This window comes from Rhinolophus sinicus, linkage group LG01, assembly GCF_036562045.2.
Source record: "Rhinolophus sinicus isolate RSC01 linkage group LG01, ASM3656204v1, whole genome shotgun sequence".
Lineage (NCBI taxonomy): Eukaryota > Metazoa > Chordata > Mammalia > Chiroptera > Rhinolophidae > Rhinolophus > Rhinolophus sinicus.
The window spans coordinates 97,586,419-97,612,237 of NC_133751.1; the positions used below are offsets into that span (position 1 = coordinate 97,586,419).

General features: G+C 37.5%; 1 long non-coding RNA gene across 1 annotated transcript in view; it reads left to right on the top strand.

Annotated features, from left to right (window-relative positions):
- LOC141571710 (uncharacterized) overlaps positions 1 to 25,819 on the top strand; it is a 286,203-nt gene that overhangs the window by 149,720 nt on the left and 110,664 nt on the right. The window contains exons 2-3 of the long non-coding RNA XR_012496744.1: positions 3,316 to 3,387; positions 16,366 to 16,495. This is a non-coding gene — a long non-coding RNA (uncharacterized LOC141571710). The remainder of the gene's footprint in view (positions 1 to 3,315; positions 3,388 to 16,365; positions 16,496 to 25,819) is intronic.

Consider the following 25,819-nt stretch of genomic DNA (forward strand, 5'->3'; position numbering starts at 1 on the left):
AGCACAGACTTTTTGTTAAGACAGGCTTTCCAATGTCTACCCTAGAGCCACTAGGGTTATTTTAAAACTGAATGCTGATGAGATATCACCCTATTTTGAAGCTTTATTTAATTCAATGCAGTGTAATTCAGCAAACATTTATTTAAGGTTCATTCTGGGGTGGTCACTGTGCTACATACAGGGTTATTGTATAAGGATTTAGACATAATCTCTGCTCTCCAGGAACTCCCACTACATGTGAGATGCTACCCAACTCTGTGGGATGGCATTTGGGCTTATAAAACAAAACAAAACACAAAACTGCCACCAATTTAGTAAACTAATCATTAAAAGACTCTTAAGAAAAATTAAGAAGTTTAGCATGACCTGCTATTATTAGATGAAACCCAAGAATTATTATTAATTTTATTTGCGATAATGACAATGTGGTTATTTAAGACAATGCCTTTTTAGAGACACATACTGAACTCAGAAGAAGTGAACTGATACATGTCAGGGATATACTTTTTTAAAAAAGTCAGGGAGAAAATTTCTGTAAGATTATTTACTTTAGTAATCAAAAAGATGTAAGTGTATAGAAAATCCCATTGTGCGTTCCCAGCCCAAACCCAGAGAGTTGGTCAGTGGTTATTGCTTCTCATTGACCTCCCTGCTGGTTAAATCAGGTAAAGTGTCTTGGAAGAGGAACAGGAACAAAACAATATCGTGTTGCTTGGAGTTTGGGAGTCAATTGAGGATTGACTCCAGAACCCAGAATTCCTGCCTCCCCAGCCAGTGCACTATTCCCTCACACTATAGCCTCTTTATACTAGTTAGTTTTCACCCAAATGGGCCAAACATTGCAACCAATGCCATGTTAAATGCCTGGAACTCTCAGCTATCTGAGCTAAGAGGCCATATACTCTGGTGGTCAGAGGAGTCACTCAAATGCAGGGGTTGGAAACGTGCCTCCAGCACCAATTATCCAGGGTCTTTGCAGATGTAAGTTAAAGATCTCAAGAGAAGATCATCCTGGATGATGTGGGTGGGACCTAAATTCAATGACAAGTGTCCTTGTAGGAGAGGAAGACACAGAGCAGAAGGCCATGTGAAGGTGGAAGCAGAGATTGGAGTTCTGTAGCCACAAAACAAGGAATGCCTGGGGCCACCCGAGGCTGGAGGAGACAAGGAACAGATTCTCCCTTAGAGCCCACGACCCTGTGGAAACCTTGATTGCAGGCTTCTAGCCTCAGAACTGTAAGAGAATGCATTTCTATTGTTTTAAAGCCCCAAGTTTCTGGTAATTTGTTATGGCAGCCTTAGGAAACTAATGCAGTGGATAACTCTCACAATCATAATATTGAATGAAAAAAATAGTCAAGTTACAGGAAAGAATATACCATTTAAATAGAGTTCTAAAAATAACAACTAAAAAAAAATCAGGAAGAAAAGAAAAAAAGAAGTCAGATGAAACAAATATGCCCCAGAAATGGATAATCTTTAAATGTAGGTGATGGGCATTTGAGATATCGTTTTATTGTTCTCTCTCCTTTTGTGACTGCTTGGAATCTTTCATAATAAACAATATTTTTAAAATTGGGCGCGCAAACTTCTAGTCTTTTCTGTCTCCCCTTTTACTAGGCTAAGCCTGAGCTCCGCCAGCAAGGCTGCGAGCTGGTGTGTGCGTCCCCAAGTGGCATGCTATGAGTGTCTCCAGCATCCCGTTCAGCATCAGGTCACCTCTGCTGGGAAGCATTTGCACAGCGGTTAGATAGAATTGATGATCTCTCCCATCTTAGGGTACTCGCAGCACTTGGCTTGTAGCTCTATCACGGTATTTACACGTTTATTACAGATAATTGTTGTTGTCTTTTCATCCTGCTGGAATGAAAACTCCTCTAGGTTGGGCACCATACCTTAATTGTATTTCTTTCCCCTTACTTATCACAGAGTCTGCTCTTGATCAAATATGGCTTTTGAAAAGTTTTGTGGGATGGTAGAATTATGAGTCTTTGTGGTACTCAGAGGATAGCACGATGGTCATTCGGTAACCTCAGTAAGGTTAGCCCAAAAAGTATGTTTTGGTAGCTAATCTGGGCAAATTATATTTGGACTGTAGAAATATGGAGCTATGCAAAATTTAAGTGTACTTGTTTATTTAACCTAGTTACTAGAGCAATTTCTGAAGCCTCCTAATTTATTTTAGGTATTAGGTGTTTGATTGACTGGGGCCAGCAGGAACTCATTTTGCAGAACACCACAAAATGGGATCTCATTTTGGTGCAGGGCTCACTATTACTATCCACAAAGTGCTTTTGATTTACCAGGAAATTTTGTGACAAAGCTCTTCTCCCTTCAGGGAAGTGTGGGTGGCGCAGGACAGAGGAGAGACACTCCAAATAAAGCAGTGAAGTTCTGTGCGGTTATAACGTGATCTCATTAGATAAAGCAGTTTTGTTCTTTATATTTACTTTCACAGAAATTAGTTCTACAAGTCTTTGTAAAAAGGAGTGTTCTAGGGGCAAAACAAACGTGTCATTTTCTAGCAGAGAACTGGGTGTACAAATTTAGACTTTGCTAAAAACAACTAGTTGTCATGTGATTCAATCTTAACCTGCTTTTAAAAATCAGCAGGGAAATATGTTTTGTTAGTTTAATGGGGTTGTCAGAGCCCAATCTCGATACATGATTTACTTTGGCACGTGGCATATGTTTTGAAAAATCAGCCTCCTTTGGGACTTATACTCTTTAAGATATTTGTTAAGAGATGTTCAATCTGTCAGTTACAAGATGCTTGAGCCAGAAACGGGCAAGTCTGGGTAAAATGCAGTTGTTGTGTAGTCTTTCCGTGTGTGTCTGTGTGTGTGTGTGTGTGTCTGTGTGTGTGTGTGTGTGTGTGTGTGTGTGTGTTTGACAGCTGTGGTCAAATATATAGGTGTCATCTCCCTCAAGTAACCTTTACCATCTGTTGCTTCAGCTCATCTTAAGGTTCATAATTACGTCATTTCTTTAGGACCAAGTTGAGAGTATAATGTTGAGGTTATTATAGAATTGTTAGTAGGCTTGTTTTCCCCCCATCGTCTAACCATATGTGCTTGTCCAAAGCAGTCTACATAGTATTTTAGAGGTCTGACCACAGGTTGTGATTTCCAATTTTGCTTGTTTCCTTTGCCAACCTGGAAACTGCATCTTCTTTGTCCCTTTAACCTGCCAAGTAACGATGGTGGCTGATAGCATTTGATAAAGAATTCACCTATTCTGGAGTAATTATTTAATGAGAATTTAAAAATTATTATAAAAACTAAGGATAATTGCAGTATACCAATTTTTTTCCAGGAAAATCCATTCACTGTGATCAAGAATTCTTCTATACTAAAGGCTGAACATGCATAACAGATATGCTTGGTGGTAAGTTTGCTCTAGGGTAAGAATGAAGCCTCTGGCTCCATTGATGGAATGTGCCTTAGAGTTAGAGTATTTGAATACCACTGTAAGTGTAAGTCAATTGAATCTTTATGTTAAATTTAAGCCCGATTTTCTTGGGATTATAAACTCCATAACCATTTACTATTGGTTAATAGTAAAATTAACCAATACTATAATTGGTTAATTTTCAGTATTCAAATCACTTTCATCCTTTTATAAGAAGTACTGTTGTGCTGTAGTCTACATGGTTAGGTAAGTTACACAGTTTAACAGCAGAATTAGCATTCACTCTCTCGGCTTATGAATAACATTCTTTTAATAATAGTATATTTAGACACAGATAGAAAGGAAGGAGTTTAAGATATTGTTCAAGTTTCTTGCATTGAACAGAATAAGGAGGAAATACTGTTTAAAAATTTAATGAGGATCTTATGAAAAAATACTCAATCTGTAATGTAAACTTTCTGTGTATGGCATCCTTGGGACTACGCAATGAAGATAGTGACAAGTAAACACTAAAACAAAAGTACATCAATTTACCAAACCCAAAAATGTGAAAGCATTTGATGAAATACAACTCCACAAAGAAATGCAAAGTGCTGACAGACCTCTTATATAACCTTCAATTTATTTTAATAACGCTGGAAGGGCAGATGTCATAGCTGTTCCTGGAAATCTTTTTGAGGTTTCCAGGATGTGTTCCCATTAATTTTTTTTTTTTTTTTTTTAAAGCACCTACTTTATTGTGCAACCTGTAACCAGCATTGACTAATTTAGGCTGTTTCCTCTTAAGACTGAGTCAGGTTCAGTTCTCCTAAAAGAGATTCAACTGAGCAGCAGGTAGGAGTCCTATGCAAAGAAGCTTCTTGATGCAGGACAGAGCACAGCCTCAGGAAGGTCACAGGGGTCAAGCTGATTACCTCCTCCAGCTCTGGCAACCAGAGGGCCCAGCTGGGTTACCCAAGTTCACAGAGAGCTATTGACATTCAGCTGCAGCCCTCACTCACTACCCATCAGCAGGGGACTGTCTGGGCCTCAGGTTAACTCTTCTGCCTCCTGTTTCAAGACAGCAGTGAAGCCAAAAAACAAGCGATAAGGGAACTTAGCTTATTCCTGGCCGTTAAGAAATGAAACTTTTAAACTAGTATCTAATAAACCTCTTACAAGGGGAAGCAACGATCTGTTTAATCATTTTAAAAGTGCTACAAAAAACCCAGAAGTAAATATATTTGTTCCAATTTGTTTATGCAGTAAATGTTTATTTCCGGGTGGGGTGGGAGTAGGTAGGAGTGTTTTATCTTTCTATCAAGCATTTCCATTTGTCTTAAATAACGAAGGCCCCATATGATTTCAAAAATGCATGTTCCCCTGAGTTGCTCATGTAAAAGTAACCTCGGAAAACCTTAATAACTCATCATCTGAGAAGCAAGTTTCAGGGAAGTTTGGAACCTCTCTGTTAGGTTACAGACACAGAGCTCTTAGTGGTAAAGCCAGTTCCTTTGGGCTTTGATCTCCTGCTGACACTGTATAATCTTCCAGAAGTCACTTAACCTGTCTGCTTCTATAAACTCATCTGAAAGTTGAGAATAATAGTTAATTAATACATGAAGCATGGCTTTCTAGTAGCAATGTGAAGACTGACTCACTGCTAATTCCAAGGGCTTCTAAATCATCTTTATGATCGCTAGCTCTCCATTCTTCAGCATTCTGAAGGTCCTTGCTTCTCTCCTTTTTTTCCCTTCATTTTTTCTCTCTTTTTCATTTTTCTTTTTTTCTTTTTGCTAAAACTTGCTTCTCTCTCTTTTTTATTATTAGTCCTGCAAATTGTTGAGGATCTATACACAATTTTCATTCAACTACTATATTTAATGAAAAAGGATTAAGCTTCCTTTAAAGCCAAGCTCTTGTAAGACCCAAGTTGCTGAGAGTTTAGCCTGAAGACAAGGAGCTACAAAACAATGTGGTCAGTTCTAGAAAATCCAAATGAAGGATTCAGACTCCAGGTGGATTTGGTGAGTTAGGAGTTATCCAATTTGATTTCCAACTCTGTCAGATGACCTAGATAATTGCCAAATCTACACTTAACCTGAGGAAGTAAAAAGACTACTTATATAAATTCTCTCAACCGCAACTTTAATCACAAATGCAGATAAAACCCCGATCTATCGCTTTCTGTAACATTTGACATTGTTGACCATTCTATTATGGAGGTTCTGGGAGCAGTGTCACTGTTTTAATTTATTGTGAAGTAAATTAGATAATACTAGTCCCACTAATTATCAGCTCTCTACCTTTTAATCACCATACTCTTTCACTTGATGATTTCAATCACCCTGGGGCTTTAACCAATTTCCAAGTCTCTAACACTAACACCCAGCCCTGTGGGTGTTGAGCTCCAGCTCCAGTTTTCCACTTGCCTGCTCTGCATTTCTCCTAGTACATCCCACCTGCATTGTTAACTCCACAAGTGTTGTAACATCTTTCCCCCAAAAGCCTCTTCTGACATCCTTTCTGCCACATACAGATTCATCATCCACACAGTTAATCAGGCTCACAATTTCAGAGTCATCTTTGATTTCTCCCTCTACTTGACCACACAGTATCTCTCCCATCAATATCTCATCACTCCTATTTTCAGACTTTCCTTAATTTTTTTTGTATACACCAGTTAGCAGATTGATCTTCTTAAAACAAAACTGTAATTCTCTCACACTTCTGTCACAAACTCCTAAATGTTGCATTTAACTTCTATAATCTGGCACTAATTTGCCTTTTGTCAGCCTTATCACTAAAGATATCCCATATTGTCTTTACAACAATCTTCCAAATTTATTCCATTCCCAAATATGCTCCATATAGCACTGCCTCCTCCCACCTACACTTGTCTTCTCTACAATCACTATCCCACCGTTCTTCAAGGACTAGTTCAGATGTCCATGAAACTGTCACTGATTAATCTTACAAATAACCTGTCTTCTGATATATAGGTTTTAAGTTCCACTTTTCTTAAGGAACTAAACATTTACTATAGGGACTCTAACGACTTATGAGTTTACCTTCTCAGTTCTATGACGATAGAGGGGATTGTGTGTTGTTGATGTTTGAATCTTCCTCAGCCTCTAGCACAATGCTTTGTAGTTAATAGATGATTAATAATATTTGCTGTAAAAACAATATGAACAAAATAGAATAAAGGCTATTTTTTCTGAATAGTTTGAAATATTTAACATCTTTGAATATCAAAATTGAAATGAAATCCATTTTAGTTCATCATTTCTTGTATTCATATTTCCTCAAGAGGACAGAGAAAAATCCAATTTATTTATTTATATTTTTTGTCTGTAGAAATAAGGACAAAATATGGCTTCTAAATGAGAATTAGATTTAAATGTGAAGAGTTAATAACATCAAGAGTGAATATGCCATTGGATTGCAAAAAAGAATGGGAAAAACCAAATAGTGTAATCAAGCCATTCTCATTTGACTCTCAATTAATAACTTGTATAATAAGGTTCTCCTCAGGAATATTAACGATGTCCAAGTAGGACTTTCTGTGATCACATCTAAGCAAGAAATCAAGAGAAAAAGAAAATACAAAAAGTAGTTTCTGGATAACATGGATACTTTATTATCATAATATGTGAGATAATTAATGAACTGTATATTAATTAGTATGTCAAACCCTAAAATAAAAATGTGTTTTATAGATTTATATATAAAAAGAAAGATTAGTTTGTGTGGCTTGTGCTAGAGGGAGTGAGAGGGTATAGAGTTATTGAAAAGGATGGAAAACTACTTTTTTGAAAAGGAACAGTGACAAATTTGGCAATATGGTGAAATCACTGTTGTGAAAAATACTTATCACATAAATGCATATTTTTCACATCTGAAAATAAAGAACATTTAATTATGTCTCATATCTGCTTTTAATCTCTAGAGTTGAGCCTGTGACCCCTAAGCATTAGAAATGCATTTCTTTTCTGCCAACATTCTTGACATAAAATCGTGGGATTTCTATTGGGTGTTTTCCCTCCTCTGGCAGTTAACTTTATATTACTGCTCCTATTAGGAAATGAAGAGTTCCTATTTGGAATTGTTGCAGCATATAAGTATGAGATTGTGGCACTTATCATAATTCCAATATAAGACTTTCCTGTGATATCACTAAACCATTTGTTTGCAGTCTCTGGTAATGTTCTCTCTCTCTCTCTCTCTCTCTCTCTCTCTCTCCTACAAACTGACCCATGCTTTTACTCATCAGGGGAGATCTCAAGAGGAAGTAGATTTGTCTGCCCTCTGGTTTCCCAGAAGATCATAAATGTGCTGCAATTGAAATTGTGCTTCAAGGTAACTTGAAGTCATCACTTTCCAGACTGCTTTAGTCATCTCAGTGTAGATAAGTGCACCATTATGTTACATCTTAGAAATCTGGCATCACCCATTCTTCCTACATCTTCATTTCAGTTTATTGGAGTTACAGTAAGCATTGCTTCAATGCTGGTATGTAGAAGACAATATTAAATCACCCATGAGCAATCTGTTTTAACAAGCCCCCCTGGTGATTTTGAAACATGCTAAATTCCAGAGTCACTGCTTTCGGTAATTAACAATAACTGCTGGAACAGACAATCCTCAAATCTCAATTGCTTAACATAACAAAGGCTTATTTCTTGCTCACATCACATCCAATATGGGTCACATAGGCTTCCTCTTATAGCTAAGACATCTTAAACACCTGGCTTCCAAGTTGCTGAGAAATGGAAACAGATCTCTGAAGGATTACTTGGGAAGAGTTTATGGGCCAGACTTGGGAGTGGCTTGCATCTCATCTGCTAGAATCTAGTCACATAATTACAACATTCTGCAAGGAAGCCTGGGAAATGTAGAGGAGTTCATGGTTATTTGTGAGAGCTAACAGTGACCCACAAGGAGCAGACACAAATTATATTACTTCCACCAGGTGGATAGGTTGATTTTTTTTATTATTATTATTTTTTATAGCATCCATGGACCCCTAGTACTGAACCATTCACTGCCTTGAAAGCTACCTTCCTGATTGCATTTAACCCTTCCATTAGCATAGGGTCTCTTCATTCCTTCTGGAGATTTATCTCTGAATCAGTCTGTGGCCAGGCTATAGCCAGATAAGATATAGACATAGACAGAGACATATAGACAAAGAGACATAGAAGTCAAAGGGCTGGTTCAAACCATACTGAAGGGTAGAAATGAAAGATTACTGTCTTCCAAACAACACTCTTCCCTTGATCCCACTTCCCCAGAAGTATTCACCTTGAACCACACGTAGTTCTTCTGGTATTTAACCCCATAACTGTCAATGAGGAGTCATAATCTCCAATCTCATAGAGCCAGGCATGTAATGTACAGATAAAGCAAGGCACATAACATAGATGAGGGACTGGAGAGTGTGGCCAGTGGACCAGCACAGGCTCCATCTAAGGGAAGGCTGTTTGCCAGCTCTGGCCAGTTACTCCCATGCAGGAATGCAACCCCAGTGTTGCTAGATCATTCTTCCTCTCTTTTTTTCCAAGGAAAATCAGAAATCTGAATGTTTTAGTGAAGTTCCTTTAATTTTATAGACAATGTACAGAAGATGAAAAAATAAACAATAAATTCTTAGCAGAATTGGCTTGGGGCTACCAACTTGCAACCCCTGTGCTAAATTGTACAGTCATACCTCTATTTTTGCATTAACACTTTATGATTGGTTAACAATTGTAAACCCCAAAATTTACAACTTGAAATATATATTTTTTTTCATGTGGAAGCCAATAAATTTGCTAATTTATAATCCCTCTTTACATCCAGTTAATTTCCAACCACTTAAATTTTTATCAGTCATGTTATTAGTAAACCTTGTGTTTTATTAATCAAGGTTGACATTCATTAACGCCTTATGTCCCATTATTAAGGTAAGAAAATTAGTGCTTCTTCACATCTTTTCTCCTCTATACTTCCTTAGCTCTGTTAGCTAATTATAAAGTTTATAATCTAAAATTTAGAAACAATAAATATTTTCAATATTAAAATTACAGTACTTATTAATCACCATATAAATAAGTACCATCATGTCATCTTATTTCACTAAGCCGGGGCCACTTGACAAATGATGCTCCAAGAATGAAGGTCAAGTGAACCTTTTTCCTTGCATTCTAGAAGTAGCTCAAAAATCATTCCACATCACACATTTCTTCATATCTGGTTCAGTGCTTCCTTACACAGTGCTTTGGTCTTCCATGAGTTTCCAATTTTCTTTTTTGTTTCCTTATTGAAAGAAGAAAGGCAAGCCTTTATTTCAGCACCATGATAATCCTGTCTTTTAACTACGGTATATGTCAAAGCTAACCCATTTGTTCTTGAAAACATTGTGATTAGAACCCTCTATATTCGTGTTCCAATTCTGACCATTTTTCTTCTCCCATGCCATAGAGTCTATTCTGAAGGAATTTCTTTTCACAGTACTTTTGCATTAGATGCACTATTTCTTGGATCCTATGGCTTTTCTTTCTTTAATTTCTTTTTTGTTGTTTTGAAAAGAGACCACAATTACTTTTTCTTTTAGAAAAAGTAAGTGAAGGTAACTTATTGTGTATTTTTAAATTTCTTTATTTTATACCCTCACGTTTTTATTTGCTCTTAGACTGAGAACTCTAAAGAATAGATCTAGCTCTTGTTGGTGACTAGATATAGATATTTCATCCTGTACCAAATTGCCACTGGTCATTTCTTTGCTCCTCCTCCATTTCCGCTGCATTCTCTACTTATTATTTCTGCTTTATTCCCCCCCCCTCTGTTTTTTCTGTTCTCTTTTTTGAGAATTTCTCTTGCATACAGATATTGGACCTCTTGATTAAATCTCCATGTCCCTTGATTTTTCTTTCGTGTGTGTGTGTGTGTGTGTGTGTGTGTGTGTGTGTAATTAAACAAGGCCATTACATTGAGGTGTTTCTAATACCTTGGGGAGCCTATATAAGCAAGCCATAACCTAAGCCAGAGTCAGTATACTTGAATTTGAGAAAATGAAACTCAAGAACAACTAATCACAAACAGCCAAATAGGCCTTACCAAATAAAAAATTGGTTAAGCTATAACCAATCAAATAATTCCTTTGCTTTGCTTCTGTGTCCCCTTTATAAAAGCCATTTCCCTAGCTTCTGTTAGTAGAACGCTCCTACCTACTTTCTGTTTGGTGCTGCCTGATTTGGATCTATATATACTCAAATAAACTCTTGTAAATTTTAACATGCCTCGGTTTATCTTTTAATGTACATATTCATTCTCTGGGGTTTTGGCCCTATGTTCTATATTAAGGTCATTTTTACTCATATTCTAGTTCTTTAATGAATTTTTAAACACTTGCCAATCATGTACCCAACTTCCAGGAACTCTGATTTTCTAACTGTTCTTTTTTCATAGTAACCTCTTCTTGAGTGTGTTAGTTTTTATGTGGACAACATATTCTTGAATCTCTCTGAAGAGACTAATTACAATTCTGTTCAGTGCATTATTTGTTTTCTCTCGTGTTCACTTGTTCTATTTGTTCGTCTTAGTCCTTCCTTTTTTGATCCTCTGGTTTTCTTCAAATGAGATGTTTTATTTGGTTGTCCACTTAATATTGTGAATAAAAGACTCAGTTAATAAATAAAAATAATAGGTGTGGGGATAGAGTCCCAGAGAGCAGTTTCCAGGCTCTCGGCCTCGCGTGGGGAGGTGCTGGCTGGGGTAGTGAATGACCATCAACTGTGATTGGTTGTCCGTCAGCTGTAACCGGTTAGCCAATTGGCTACTGATGTAACTGCCGGACTGCGTTGATTGGTTGGTTGGTTGGCAGGCAGAAAAAAGTGAATGGCAGACTGCAGATTGTGTGGATCCTACTGCATGTGTCTCGCCTGGCTGTCAGCAAGAATATAGTGGTATGACTCCCCTATCTACGGCTCCATGGGTGTTCCTTTTTGGCCTCACCATATCCTGCGTTCTTATGTGGGGAGCAGGACCAGAGACCCCGCATGACACCCTGCATGACACTAGGGGTACATTTTTTCCTGCCAGGAATGGTGTTAGTGAAAAACAGATGCACTTTATGGTGTAGAGGAGAAGGATAGACAAGCAGACCTCCTCCTCTCTCCTGAAAAAAAAAAAAGAAAATATATTGTAAGATTTGGCTCTAGGGCATTAACTCCCACTAGATCCCTTTGTTCTCTCTTTTCAGAGTTAGTTTCCTTAGAAAGCATTGCCCTAACAACTGTATCTTGATTGTCATATGACTCTATGATCTCAGAGGTATTTCCAAACCTACTTGTGCTCTACTCCACAGAGTAGGAACCTTATTTCACAAGTTTCCTTGGCAATTGGCTAGGATCAGCCAACAGGAAACACAGGTAGAAGACTGGAGAGTGGGATGAAGAGAGAAGTCAGGATATTTTTCCCTGTCTATGTATCACAGGTAGCAGCAGCATTTCAGGCAGCATTTCAGGAATTGGCAGTGTGTCCTCCATCCAATCCATCCTTTCTTCTGTGGTCTCAGCTTTTACTGGGCAGGCCTGCCACTGTTTCATCTTCTGTTGGACAGTTATAGCTTCGGGCTCTGGTAACATCACCTTGCCCTTTGGTCTGTCTAGCTCTAGGGTAGAACTTATAGATACTGATAATCCTTGAGTTGCATCACCATCTCAAACATTTGGGTGTTCCCAATTTTTCCCATTATCAGGAGAACATAATCCCTGTAGTGATGGATTTGTATTGGTTTGCAATACCTATAAAGGTTTTTGTTTTTCTGTTTAGACCATCACTGACACAGTTCCACAGCCCATTCCTTCTCTCTAATCTGCTGATTCTTAGCTTAGACTTTCTCCATATATTCATCTACAGGAAGGGTGCTCCCTGAACTATAGCATTCTTCAGTGAACATACATCCTGTCGAATGTGTGGCTTCCTCCATCCTAGGAGTGAACACCCATGTCATCCCCATCTGCTTTCATTGTCTTCTCAGGCCACCCCTCTTATCCTCCATCACTTCTTTTGCAATACTGTTACCAGTTTATTCTCTTTCAAACACACTTTCTGTTATTTTAATGGAATTTTGGGAGAAAAACAAAATGAATGTGTACACAAAGTTTATTACCTAGTTACAGGAATTTTGGTCAGCCAATTTTGAGGGCTTGTTTGTCTTAAGAAAACTAGAAACTTTACAATTATTTGATACTGATTTTATTTTTACAAATTTATTTATATTAATAAACAAAGTTGAATATAATAGTTATTTCTGTCTTTAAAGGTTAGAGGTTAATTATTTTGAAGTAGGCAGCATTAGGGAAGAATTTGAGTGAGCATTGTCTGCCCTACCCTTTCATCCATATTCAGTAACATCCTCAGATCAAAGGTTTTTCCTATTTGATGTTTCTGCCTCTCTCGAGGTTACATGGTTCAATCAGTTATTCTGTAAGCACACCAAAACTATTCAATTTGCTAATTTCGTCCTGCAGTGATTTGAGTATGTCCCTTTCATTTAGCCAATCTGTTATGACACAAACATAATTATAATGTAATAAGAAAAGACATTGCCTCTGCAGATTTTCTTTAGTTGTAGTTATATTTTATGGAAAACATCAGTCTAATTGGGAAAATGGAGAAAACTATATAACAACCAGAAAAGGTGTGGATTCAGTCATCACTAATCATTTTATAGTAACTAGAAAATAGTGGTCTACGTTTTTAAGGTTGAATCTACTACAAACTCATTGAGAAATTGACTCTTCTCATTATTGTGTATTTTGAATATCTGTTGAAATAATAATATACAAGCACTCTAACTGGTTTCTATGTAAAACAATATTTGGATAAAAATTTGTAATTGAATGGACAATTATTGGGATATCTGTTCAATTGACACTGATCCTCTTTCTCTGAGAAATTTGCCCCTACCTATCTTTTTTTGTTTGTTTTAATTGCAAGACCTTTGCCACTTTGACTGTTATTAATCATTCCAGAGTGGATAGCTCACCACTCTGAGCCAATATTCTCTCTCTAAGAAACTGAGAGTCATCTATTTAGTCTCTAAACATGGTTAGTTATGTGCAACATGTAAATTGTCCCTGGATAAGCTGCCCACCTCCTACCATGTAGAAAGAGAAACAGAGAAACGACAGATAGGAATGATGAAAACAGGTACAGAGAATCAGAAAGACAAGAGACCATACACACAGAGAGACAAAGAGAGACAGAGAGATAGATAGATGGATGGATAGGTGATGATAGATAGATAGACAGACAGACAGACAGACAGACAGTCTGCCTAGATTCTTAACAGCTTTTATTACTGATTCCTATTTCTTTAGAAGTGTATGGTTTCTGAGACTCTCTTGAATTCTTATAATGAAATTTATTTTCTTCCTTAATCTGGGTTGAGCTAGACTGCTACTTGCAACCAAAAGAGACTAAAATTAAACAGAGCGCACAACAGAACAGGGAGACTCTTACTGCCAAGTGCATGAATAAAAGAAATGCAGAGACTGCTGGGTTTACATCTGTGTAATGAGAACAAATTGGCTGTGCTTAACTCCTTTGCTCTGATTCTGAGTTGGGTTCCAGTAATTTTTTTCTTTATTAACACGTAAGAAATGCATCTTCAACAATTGGCATAATAAGTCTTCAGGCAGCACCTGATTCCTGAAAGTTTAAAAGATTTACTTTATTTGATTGAAGTGTTATAAATTTGTCTTATATTTTATGTAATATAAATAAGTTTGCTAAAAATAGGGAATTTTGATAATTCTCACTAAATAATTCTGAATGAGATTTGTAGAATCTAGCACAAAGTCTGGTAAATGCTCCCTTTCCTTACATTTGAAATTTTTTATTCATTGATTACTTCACTTACTCAGGAAATATTTTAATACCAAGAACCATACCAAGTCCTGGGAGTATAGGAGCCTTAGCCTCAGAAAGAAATCCAGTTAGAACTGCAGAGGAGTCACATTGAGACAAATATTTTCAATACTCCTGCTAAGGACTACAATAAAGGGATGAATAGACATTTATAGGAACACAGTGAAGAAGCAACAGTTCTGCCTTCAGAGAAGTCCTGTATAGGCTATATCCCCAATTTTTTATTTGTAAAATGAGGTTAATAAGAATTTTGTCTTTGTTTTTTGTCATGGTTAAAGGAAGCAAAATAAAATTATTACTCCAGGAATACTAGTACTACCTGGAGAAGTTGAAAGGCCACAACTTAGAGGTAACACTTGAATTGGGTAAAGAAATGCTTAATTAGTTGTATAAGTTTTCCCAGGGAAGAATATTCTAGAAAGAGGAAACATTACATATATGAGTATCTCCTCCCCAGTTCTTGGGTAAAGTGTCTTCTGACAGTAGGGAAGAGTTTTGTGTAGCCCAGTACAGAAAATGTGGGAAAGGAGTAGTTGAAGAAACCAACTGAGGCTCCGTTGGGAAGGGCCATCTGTGGAGATGAGATTTTTATTCCATAGGTATTAAGAAACCAACAAAGGTTTTGAAGCATAAGCATAGCAACGTAGGGGAGAAAAACTGTTTCCCTCTACCTATCTTAGGTTCATTGGCTGAAGCCTTGTAAATTAGACTAATAAAAGACAGATTAACAAGATAAGAACAAACAGAAGTTTATGTACATATACATCCTGCATACACTTGGGGGCACTGAGTGATGACAAGTAGTTAGAACTTGGGCTTATATGACATCTTAACAAAAGAACAATACATTTTTAGAGAAATAATACGACAAAAGAAAAGGACTGGGAGTTTCTAGGGGGGCAGAAATTGTGAGAAAGTATTTATATGGGGGAATTAATGGAAGATAAGGTCTAGTTAGTAAAATTTGTTCCATAGGTTTGCATCTCTGGTGCCATCTCTGGACTGATATGGTCTAGAGTTGTCTCTGGTGATTAACTTCCGTCCTTCCTGATAGAGAGGGAAGGGGAGACGCCTTTAATAATTTATGTCCTGCTTTTAGACAAAGAGGGGAAGACACAGAGCTTTCTTTGTGTCCTTTTATTTTTCCTCAATTGTCTTCAGCTCAAAATAATCGTTATGTCCATGGCATATTTTGGGGTGGCACATTCTACTTCCCTTCAGCAGATTTGTTTTGAGGATGATAAATAGGATTTGTGGAGAAAGCACCAGAAAAGAAAGAGGAATAAGTCCAGTCTAGAATTCTCTTAAGATAATAAGGCATCTATACTCTGTGTTTGTTTCTTAGAAACCATTCATTCATTCTTAAGACTCAAAATAATGATTGCTATAGAAAAATACTACTTTCCTAAAAGTGCTTATGAATTTAAAGATCATCCTGAAGACAGAGAAGTAGAAACATCTGGGCTAAAATGTACAGTAAGGAAGAGAAATACCAAGTATTTTTAAATTTGTAGGAAAAATTAAAAATGCAAATAAGTAATGTGACTCAATGAATACAGCTGTTTAAGGCTAGTTCAATGGATTCATTGATAGCTGCTTGGTGGAGCCCAGGGCTTAAAGCTATTTAGCCAACTTGAGTAATATGAACTGTCTTATTACACTACTACAACTATTTGTGTCCTCAAATTTTCTTCCCACACTTTATAAGAAATTTTAGTCATGTACTTAACTTGGGTAATAGTTATAAAGCCATGAGCCATGTGGTCCAGTCTCAGAATGTACCATAGTTAAAGAAAAACTCAGAAACCAAAAAGTTATTTCAAGATAATTAAACGTCACTACTCTATTTCTACCAGAATGCCACAAAGAGAATACAAGTCCACAGCGTTTGCTCTTAAATCCTTATCTGTTCTAGTTTCACACACTGCAGTTGCTCCCATGCTTCTCATTTTCAAAATCCCCTGAGAGCTCTTTTTCTTGACCCAGTCTGAGAACTGTTTGGTTTGTATGTTTGCTTCGTATTCCCAGCACTTTCTTTTGGAATTTGCATCACAGCAGTTCAGAAGAAATAAGATGGCAAAAGAAGATTGTCATCCAGATGGCAGGGGATGGGAAGAAACCAGGAGCAAAATAGCAAATCCTCTTCAGCAAGCAGAAGGAGGGGAATGGCGGGGATCATCCATATGTAAGTGATTTATCTCTGTTAGTAAATTAAACCAGAATGAGCAAAATATCAGAAAAGGGTTCTACTAGAAAAGAGGGGCAAGGTGAGGAATAAGATAAGTTGGCATATGTAAGTCTGATCTTTGGTCTGATAAACTATGCCATGATCCAGTTTTCACACTGGGTTAAGGTGAGTGAAGAGTCTGAGATACCTAAAACATTTTCTCCCAGTTTTATTTGGATAGGCTGTACTTTTCTTTTTTTAAGTCCTTAGATGGGGAATTGGGGAAGGACTAGTTATAAGTAAAGTAGTAACAAAATAATAGTTAATATTCACTGAGTGCTTATTATGGGCCATGCATTTTGTAAATATTATCTTATTTAATCCTCATATATAGTAATGAGATATACTGTGTTGTCTACTTTATAGATACAGGAAATGGGCTTTAGAAAGTGTAAATGACTTGCTCACGTTGGTGGGGTCAGAATTTGAACCCAGGCACTTTTAGTATAGAGGTAATACTTTAACGATTGGGTCGAGAATGTGCTGTAACATCTCCTTCCATAGTAAGTCCCTAAAAGGAATGGAGGCGAGACTAAAAGATTTCATAAAACACAGTAAATTGAAGTTATTGATTTACCTCATACTTCTTCTGAATTGTTAACTTTTATAGAAATGAGACCAAAATTCTCATGAAGGTGAAAATTAGTTAATATTAGAGAGAAAGACCTTTACTAATGGCCAATAGAATTAACTAGCAATAGTAACGTCTGGGAGAAAATGACTTCAAACACTATTTTTCAAATGAACAAGCGTTTTTTTGAACACCAGTTGTGCCCTGCATTTTGGAAGTTTCTCTTCTCTGTTCTAGGTGGGGAAGCATGACTAACACATATGATACATACATAAAGTGGTGAAATATGATTAATATAGGTGATATGTGCTATGTTTTAAATAAAATTGAGTAGTTAGATAAGACTTTCCAAAGGAAATGGGCTCTGAATTGGGATTTTACAGGTTGATAAGATTCACGTTGTTAAAGAGTTGGGAATTTATCACTGAAGAGTTGAGAATTTATTTTAAGAAGATGAAATAATTTAAATTACGCAAGATTAAATATGAGTTTAGGGGACCATTGAATGTATTTATACATTCCTTTCTCTAAAACTGAAAAAAAATTCCATAAATTTTTAGTAAATGATAAGATTTTAAATCTTTTTATTAATTTGGGTTAAATAGCATAATCTGTATGATGAATGGTTTGGTGGCATATTATCCCAAGTGAATTAAGCATTTTAAGTGGAGACATCCGACCCCAAAGAAGCTTTTGAAACAAAACAAAGGTACATATGAAATGTTTGGTTTCCCTCCAAAAAACCCTCAGAGTCTGGCTAAAGAAAAGTATTTTAAACATGTTTCTTAGGATAACAGCCCAGGTTTTAGGACTCTTTCAAGTCATTTGGAGAAAGGGCTGCCACAATAAGAACATCATCTTTAGGACTCTCTGATTAAGTATTAATTTGCCCTTACAAATATAAATGTTTCTCTTCATGATGATATATTAACTTAATCCTCACATGCAACGTTTATTGGTCAATATATCACACTGGAAATCACATACAAATAAGAATGTACAGTTTGAAGACAGTGGTTAATAGAACATCAGGTCATTATAAGGTAACAATTGTGTCTATAGCCACATATTTTTGTTATTTTACAATCTTGGCAATACATGCGTATTTTTAAGGGAATCGTTTTATAAAATAAAAGTCTAAATCTTGGGAGTGACTATTTAATTTAGAGGAGAAAATTGGATCTTACTAAAGCTGAGATATATAGTCATTAATCCTACAGCAGTATATCTTAAAAAAGGAAAAACAATTCATTCCCAATATTTATGCTACCAGTCTGTATTATGCAAATTTGCAATATTCTGTGTGGTTCCTGTTACCTTCCGAGGAGAAAAGAGCTAAAGATGATAACACTTTAATGATATTGTGTTATATTATTTTTGATACAGTGCATAAGGGATGAAATATATGATCTTATTAGAGCTAATTGACATCACATGCCAAAAATGGAAATACGGTTCGTTGTCTTTATATTGTCCAAGTGCCATTTAATACCAAAAATATTTTACAATTAACTTGATTATTTGTATATTGTATATTGTGTCCAGTGGACATCAAATAGAATACTATATATTAAAATGTTCTGTGAATTAAAAAGCATTCTAAAATGTAAGATTTTCATAATAATAGCTATCTTTGACTAGCGTATTTTAAAAGAAAAAATGTAGAATATGTCTAATAATTTTTATTGCAAACCTCCACTTGGCTATTTTGTTAATGAGTGATTACAAATTATTGTCTTTTTCAAACCTATTGGAACTGCAACTTTCAGAATAAAAATATGAAATAAAGTAAAATAGACCTAACACTAAGATACTTTATTTTTTTCCACTAAATAGTTTTGCAAGAAAGGTAGAAGTAGTGAAAACTTTAGCCCAAAACTGTTAAAATGCATTTTATGCATAAAGATAATACCTTAAAGTAGTTAATGCCTCATTTTGGTCTCTGCAAGTACACGGAACACAATGCTAGGAAACTGCTGGCACTTGGTTCTTAATATCATCACTTTTCAGATCCAACTTCTAAAGAATATAATCACTTCTAAATACAACACAGAGAAAATGACACTAGAGGGCTAAGTTATGACTATATGACACAAACCATAAAATTGACACTTTGGCCCTCAGTTGGAGACAAGCACACTTTTACTGCTCTGAGATATATCAAATTCTTATTAATCCAGCTTAAGCTTAAAAGTATTGTTTTTCCAAACACATTTAATTTTGCCATATTCCATGGCCCACATTTCTTAAACCTGGTAGATAAGCCTACTGATCTTCTCTTGCTACACCCTCACCCATGGGTTTCTTCCAGTTCCACACTCTGGTCAGTATTGTTGGCAGGGCATTCTGACCTTTGTGACCTCATCCTGGGTATCCTGACCTTGGTGACTTGACCTCTGGGTGCAGGGACTTTTGACCCTTGGATCCCAATCTTTCAGGACAACTATAAGGCACTTCGCATTTGAATTCTGATACCTACCAATTTTACAACCACTGAGTGAAGGTCACCGTTCTCCAAGTGGGCAGTATTTGTGCTTGATTAATAACACTCCAGCTGCATCAGTTTCTAAGAGGAAGAACAGTCATCTATTGGTCTGAATGCAACTTCTGACTATTCAAAATTCTTCCCGTGCAGGAACTTCTCCTATTCTTAAATTCAAGGACTTACTCAGACGGGTAAGCATACCCAGCGGGAAGTCCTCTTTGATGTGCAGGAGCGCACACAAGCAAAAGTCTTGATCAGCAAATGCTTGCAAAGTGCTTACTCTTCTCCCCTTTGGGATTGGCCATTAACTCACTTCTAGGCATTCTCAAGTAAAGCTGTTTTTCTGGTTGCTTCAACTTCAGTCAATAAGTGGCTTTTCCTCTGCAAGTGTTAATAACACTCCACAAAAAAATTACCAGAGTGAACTCATTTAGCATTAGCTCATTAGCATTTGTAAGGGACAGCCCTGTGGTATCACATGGAGTTTCTGAATTACTGCAGTCTTTCTTATGTCTTCTCTTCTTTCTTATGTCAAATCCCTTCCTGCTTCATGAGATTCTATAGCAACTGCGGGAATAATCTTCAAGACTCACTTTATTTTATGACCAAAGAGCTTTCACTGGGGTCCATGTCCCATCTTGGCAACGGCCTGCTGTTCAGCATCTCCCACCGTTATTTCTCAGCATCATTATTTTGTCATGTCCTTCAATATACTTCAATGTTATTTATTTGCTTCTGGTATCACTATTTCTGCCTCTGGTATTTTTTTTTTCCTCCCTTTTATGACTTTCATTTGCATTACACCTTCGCATTTTATAATTCCCTTCCGCCAGAAACTCTTGCTGTGGTTTACTTATATCTGACCCATCCTTTTTCCTTTTATTACATTCTCAACATAGATATATGACATTTTACTCTATTATACTTAAGCTATTTTAAATAATAATGACAATATTAATTACTACCATTTTCCAAGTGCTTCTGCATTCCTTTCCATATCACTTTTTAATCACAGCAGCAATCCTCTAATAGATACTATATTTACTTTATAGAAGAGAACACTGAATCTTACTGACATTTTGTAAGGTCACCTGGGTAGTAAATACCAGGGTCGGATGTGAACTCATGTTTGTCTAATAGCAGAACACAGAACTTAATTACTCTGTTGTGCTCCTGGCTGGTCAAGCACCGAACCCATATTAAGCATCTAGTAGAGATCAGGCTCCACAGCTAAGGGCTGGAGAAAAAGGCACTGTCTGCCCCATGGATATAACTGGAACAAGAGATAAATGGTAAAATGTGTTTCAGAACTACTTGGTAAATAAGGAAGCCTCACTAAAGGAAGCACAGAACTGAATTTGAAGTGGGAAAAAGGAGTGTGCCCAGCCTACAAGGGATGGGGTAGCTCTCCAAGTGGAAGGAGGTAGGGATACACAGGTGTAGAAGCAAGAAGGGTCTTGACGCCTGGGATCCAGGTCAGGATTATCTGGCGAGGAAGCTTCAGAAGCAGAAAGCTCATATCCCAAAAGACTGGTGTAAAGGTGGGGAACCTTAGACTTTAGCTTTTGACATGTGGTTGGTTTTGTAATGTTCTCTCTGCATGTTTTTCCCTCCCAATTAAACCAGAAAAGCTTTTAGGACATCTCAGTTTTTCGTGTTCCCACCTGGATGCTCCTCCAGACTTACAAGGGGATTCATGTCCCTTGGAAGCCTTGGATTCCTTGCTTTATGTTTTTTTTTAGTATAAACCTGGTACCAACCATCAAGAGGCAGCAAATACCTCTATTCTGGGCAGTGCTAGATGGCTCTCAGATATGTGGAGTCCCTATTCCAAAAAAAGTTAAGTGTCTGTTATTTAAGGGTGCAATGTTTATGGAACCTATATTAAAGCTGTGATAAGAAGCAAAAAAGAGAAGCCCGACAGTGGGTTTAGCATAGAGAATAAACCTGGAGGAGACAAACAGAAACATGGCAGTAAGAAATAGAACTGGGGTTGGGGAGCATCATAGTCAATACTTATCAGCTCGGCTTTGGTGAGGGGCAATGTTTTTATTACTATGACCATAAGCTCACTTCTCTGCACTACGTCAGTGGGGAAAAAAGAGTTTCAGGAAGAAGGTAATCTAAGTTGAAAAGTGAGAGGAAAATCAGCAAAAAATCCAGGCATTGGATCAGTAATTCTGTGAAGGGAAAATTAATATTGGTGTGTTTCTACGTCTGTAATAGAGATATTATCCCTTCTTGTTAATGAAAAAAGATGGGGACTTCCGGAAAAATGGCGGCGTGAGGTGAGCCTCTGTAAAGCTCCCCGGGAATTTACAAAGAATCGAACAACAAAAACTCCACAAAGGACTCCCTGCACAGCAGACAGGCAACATGAAGAGGCCCACTACCGACTGAAATCACCTACAGGTGGGAGATTCGCGCGAGTGGAGGGAGGAGGAAAGGGAGAAGCGCGCGGAGACGGAACCGCGCGGGCGCGGGACGCAGACCCAGCTCAGTGCGCCGAGCTCACTGCTTCCCGGAGCTACCGCAGCTGCGGGAGAGGGAGGAACTCGGACTGCTAGGGTTCCGCCAGGGCTCCACAGGGCTGAGGGGGCAGCATATACCACAGCTGAACCCAACGCTCACGGCAGAGACCTCGGAGAAAAGACTGAGGGAAAAAGGCTGAAAACGGTGGTTTAAGCCCGCACTGCCGAGCAGAGACCGGAGCCTTAGGCACTGAGACTAGCCGCCCCCTCCCTCCCCTCCCAGAATTCGCCCCGCCCCCACCTGCCCGGTGCTAGAAGCAAAACAGTAGCAGTGTCAGACCAAAACAACAGAAAATTTGCTGTTTTGAGATCTGTGGACCGCAAACACAAATTCACAGCCCAACTAGTTCCAGCAAAGGGGAGAGAGCTGTGGAAGCAGGATCGGCTGTGGTCGTGGTCGCCGCCATTGCTCTGGGCCACCTCTCACAACTCACCCCGCCCCTGACCCCACCTATCTGGGCGGATCCCTGCAGGAGTAAACAGAACTGCTGAAATATACGGGCTCTGAATCAGCAGCTGGAAGAGCTTTCGAACATCAAAAGCTCTCCACATACCCACCGGGACACTGCGCCCTGTGACCTAGACGAACTATTAACAGAGGAGAAGCCCGTCTCCCAGGGAATCCCCCCTTTGCGTGAGAAGTTGGAATAGTGCAGAGAAAACATAGCACTACTGTGTGGGAGAAGAAAAATAAGTTGCAGTTGGAGAAATAATAAAACATTCTACCAACAAGTACTGGCAAACAAAAGAAAGACCGCTTTCTATCAACCTGTTGCAGAAGTCACTCCTGTAGATGTCTAGGAAGAGAAATAGTAAACCAGTAATCACCATGAATAACCAAGGCAACAAGATAGCTCAGAAAGAAAGTGAAAAATCTCCAGAGAAGGCACTTAAAGATACAGAAATACGTGACTTAAATGACAGAGAATTCAAGATTGCAGTTCTGAAAAACTCAACGAGATACAAGAAAACACAGATAGGCAGTTAAAGGAACTCAGAAACTCAATCAAAGAACAGCATGAGCATTTTACGAAAGAGATTGAAATCTTAAACAAGAACCAAATAGAATTTCTGGAGATTAAGAACTCAATAGAAGAAATTAAGAATGAAATAACCAGCTTAGGTAGTAGAGTTGACCAGATGGAGCAAAGAATCAGTGACATCGAAGATAGAAACCTGGAAATGACACAAATTGAAGAAGAAAGAGACTTGAGACTTAAAAGAAATGAAAGAACTCTACAAGAACTTTCTGACTCCATCAGAAAGAGCAATATAAGAATAATGGGCATACCAGAAGGAGAAGAAAGAGAGAAGGAACAGAGAATATATTCAAACAAATTGTCGATGAGAACTTCCCAAATTTGTGGACAGAACTGGACCCTCGAATCCAAGAAGCAAATAGAACACCTAGTTACCTCAATCCCAACAGACCTTCTCCAAGGCACATTGTATTGAAGCTGTCTAAAATCAACGACAAAGAAAGAATCCTCAAGGCAGCCAGGGAAAAGAAGACGGTAACTTACAAAGGAAAGCCCATTAGATTATCATCAGATTTTTCAGCAGAAACTCTACAAGCCAGGAGGGAGTGGAACCAAATATTCAAACTATTGAAAGAGAGAAACCATGAGCCAAGAATAATATATCCAGCAAAGATATCCTTTAGATATGAAGGAGGAATAAAGACCTTTCCAGACATACAGAAGCTGAGGGAATTTTCTAATACACGACCTGCACTACAAGAAATACTAAAGGAGGCTATTCGACCACCATCAACAGGGACAATTTGTGGCAACCAAAACTCAAAAAGGGGGAGAGTAAAGGCCTGAACCGAATATGGGAATGGAGAAAGTAAGCGTGCTGAAGAAAATGGAATACTCTAAATATCAAACTTTCTTTTACATAAACTTAAGGGTAACCACTCAAAATAAATCCAGAATTGAAATATATACTGAAATAAAAGAAGAAACAGAGGGAAACATCATAGAATACCACCACACAGAAATAATAGACAACAACAAAAAGGCAAAGAAACAATGGAGACACAGCCTTACCAGAAAACTAAGGATAGAATGACAGGAAATCCTCACATATCAATAATCACCCTAAATGTAAATGGACTGAACTCACCAATAAAAAGGCACAGAGTAGCAGATTGGATCAAAAAACTAAACCCAACCATATGCTGTCTCCAAGAGACACATCTCAGCTACAAGGACAAGCATAGACTCAAAGTGAAAGGGTGGAAATTGACACTCCAAGCAAATGGTACCCAGAGAAAATCAGGTGTAGCCATAATGATATCAGATGAAACAGACTTCAAGGTGAAAAAGATAACAAGAGACAAAGATGGACATTTCATAATGGTGAAGGGACTGTACAACAAGAAGACATAACAGTCATCAATATTTATGCCCCCAATCAGGGAGCACAAATACACCAAGCAACTACTAACAGAACTAAAGGGAGAAATTGACCAAAACACAATTATACTAGGGGACTTAAATACATCATTGACAGCTATGGATAGATCATCCAAACAGAAAATAAATAACGAAATAGTAGCCCTAAATGACACATTAGATGAAATGGACATAATTGACATTTATAGAGCACTTCATCCTAAAACATCAGACTATACATTCTTTTCTAGTGTACATGGAACATTCTCAAGGATAGACCATATATTGGGACATAAAATCAGTCTCAACAAATTTAAGAAGATTGAAATCATACCATGCATATTCTCTGATCACAAGGCTTTGAAATTGGATATCAACTGTAAAAAGAAAGCGGAAAAACACAAATACATGGAGATTAAACAACATACTTTTAAAGAAGGACTGGGTCAAAGAAGAAATTAGAGGAGAGATCAAAAGATACATAGAAACAAATGACAATGAAAATACATCCTACCAAAATTTTTGGGATGCAGCGAAAGCAGTTTTAAGAGGGAAATTTATCTCATTACAGGCCTATCTCAAGAAACAAGAAAACTCCCAAATAAATAACCTCATGTTACACCTTAAAGAACTAGAAAAAGAAGAACAAGTAAAACCCAAGGTCAGCAGAAGAAAGGAAATAACAAAAATTAGAGCAGAACTAAATGAAATAGAGAACAAAAAGACAATAGAAAAATTAATATGACAAAGAGCTGGTTCTTTGAAAAGATTAACAAAATTGACAAACCCTTGGCTAGACTTACTAAGATAAAAGAGAGAAGACACTGATTAACAAAATCAGAAACGTAAAAGGGGAAGTTATCACGGACACCACAGAAATACAAAGGATCATCCAAGAATACTATGAAGGACTATATGCCACCAAATTCAACAACCTAGAAGAAATGGACAAGTTCTTAGAAACATATAGCCTTCCAAGGCTGAACCTTGAAGAACTGGAAAATCTAAACAAACCGATCACCAGTAACGAAATTGAATCAGTCATCCAAAACCTTCCCAAAAGCAAAAGGCCGGGACCAGATGGTTTCACTAGTGAATTCTACCAAACCTTCAAAGAGGATCTAATACCAATTCTGCACAAACTCTTCCAAAAAATTGAAGAAGAGACAGTACTCCATAACTCATTTTATGAGGCCAACATTACCTTGATACCAAAACCTGGTAAGGACAGCACAAAAAAAGAAAATTACAGACCAATATCTCTGATGAATACCGATACAAAAATACTAAATAAAA